Source organism: Alosa pseudoharengus, unplaced genomic scaffold (genome assembly GCF_046254945.1).
Source record: "Alosa pseudoharengus isolate Yale_2024_CS ecotype anadromous, Long Island Sound unplaced genomic scaffold, YU_APseudo_1.1 YU_APseudo_1.1_scf_22, whole genome shotgun sequence".
In the NCBI taxonomy this organism is placed as follows: Eukaryota; Metazoa; Chordata; class Actinopteri; order Clupeiformes; family Clupeidae; genus Alosa; species Alosa pseudoharengus.
In genome coordinates this window covers 24,883,171-24,885,214 of record NW_027468680.1, presented here as the reverse complement: position 1 = coordinate 24,885,214, position 2,044 = coordinate 24,883,171, and the positions used below count along the sequence as shown (strand labels likewise).

General features: G+C 39.3%; 1 long non-coding RNA gene across 1 annotated transcript; it reads right to left on the bottom strand.

Annotated features, from left to right (window-relative positions):
- Positions 1–659: 659 nt before the first annotated feature.
- Positions 660–1,704, bottom strand: LOC143138953 (uncharacterized). The gene is made up of 3 exons (XR_012990309.1): positions 1,649–1,704; positions 869–1,532; positions 660–746 (listed from the first exon to the last, which is right to left on the bottom strand). It is a non-coding gene; the product is annotated as an uncharacterized LOC143138953 (long non-coding RNA).
- Between the last annotated feature and the right edge of the window lie 340 nt (positions 1,705–2,044).

Genomic DNA, 2,044 nt, shown 5'->3' with positions numbered 1-2,044 from the left:
AGTAGGGTATTTCCACTGATATGGACACACTGCCACTTGAACACCTATTTACACCTGAAAATAATGTTTACAATGTACATAAATTTTTTAATACTGGTATCTTATGTAGAGGTTTGTTTATTGGTTTAGTTCCTGTGTAAATATTCTGTCATGCTTAAACTAGTAATTGCAACTGTAGTACGTGACATCCACAGTGACATACACTCAAGTTGATCATGTTGATTACTCTGCTCTCTCAAGACTCGATTGATATGAGTAACTTTCTGATTGGAGTGTAAATATCTGATTATATGAGAAATTAACTCCAATGAACTAGAATCACAAGTAGATAATGATATCAGACATCGGTGTGACACTATTATCTGTCGTAATTGCTGCAAGTGCATGCAGCAGAGGAAATTAGGTTTTTTTTTAGCCATGTAGTCATTCTGCCACACTGTGCTCACTCACTGAGCAGAAATATGTGCTACTGTCACTGGCCTCCAAATTATTAACAGTGAGGGATCCTTCTTCATTATTAGTCTTCACAGCAAAAAATCTACCATCATCATTGGTACCAGGAAAGTCTGGTTTTCCACTAGTTGGCATGTAAACAATAAGTCTCATTGATTCTCCTTGTCGTTGCCGGTACCAGTACATCTGATTATAGGTAACTCCTTTGGAGTGGCTGCAGGTCATCTCAGCAGATTTGCCTTGTCTTTCCCACACTCTAGGGGTCTGAGTGACATCGTTTGTCTCTGCAAAATCTGCACAAAAATGCACAATACAAAAATATGAATGTTTAAATGTACTGCGGAGAACTGAACACTTAGCAGTATTTTTAGATGTAAAGATTTTAACACTGGAAATATAGATGAAGCCATTAAACCTGCAGTCCTTATAAGTGATGTGATGAATATTATCAAAGCTGTTCTCATGTTGGACTTCATCAGTGCAGCATTGACAGAGATGATCAGCTACGACTAGACTTCAGAAGAGGAAAGGGGTGGATTTGGCAGTGTGACACCATGTGTATGTTATATAATAGACATCCTTCAGGTGCATAATTTTTTCAATATACCTCAGTCAGACTCATTCATATTAACTTGCTTGAGTTGAACATCAATGGAGCAACAGCTCCCCCTGTCTGAATAAATCAGTGTGACACGTTGCTGTAATTGCTGTAAGAACATGCAGTAGAGAAAATGAGGTTTTTGTTGAGCCATGTAGTCATTCTGCCACACTGTGCTCACTCACCGAGCAGAAATATGTGCTACTGTCACTGGCGTCCAATTTATGAACAGTGAGGGATCCTTCATGAGCATCAGGCTTGGTAGTATTAAATTTACCATTATTGGTCACATCAAAGTCTGGATCTGACCCAGCTACTGTATAAACAATGAGTCTCATTGATTCCCCTTGGCGTTGCCGGTACCAGTACATCTGATAATAGCCAATGCCTTTGGAGTGTTTGCAGGTCATCTCAGCAGATTTGCCTTGCTGTTTCCACAGGATTTCAGGGGTCTGAGTGACACCATTTATCTCTGCAAAATCTGAACAAAAACACACAAATCAAGAACAATTAATGTTTAAATGTACTGCAGGGAATTAGCATCTTATTCAGAGTTAAGGATTATTACACTAGAAATATACATATAAGTGATTTAACCTGCAGTCCTCAGAAGTGAGATAATGAGTATTATAAGAGCTGTGCTCATGCTGGACTTTACAGCAGATAGGAGAAGATCAGCAGTTATGTTTGTTTTAAGAAGAGGAAACTGGGTGAATTCGGCAGAGGATGTGACATCACGTATTTAGATTAGATTAAATTCAACTTCATTGTTAGCCTGGGTGTTCCCATGCTGCCTTGCGCGCGATTTGATTCACGCTGCTAAGGCAGTCTGGAGACCATGGAGCAAATTTTGCCTGAGATAGGCGACCAATCACAGAACAAGGGGGAAAGCAAGACGATGATGAACTATGCTCAGACGCATTTGATAGACATCAGTGGCACCCAATAAACGGATATGGGCATTTTTTTCAAATACAAGAAAATTAACGTTTG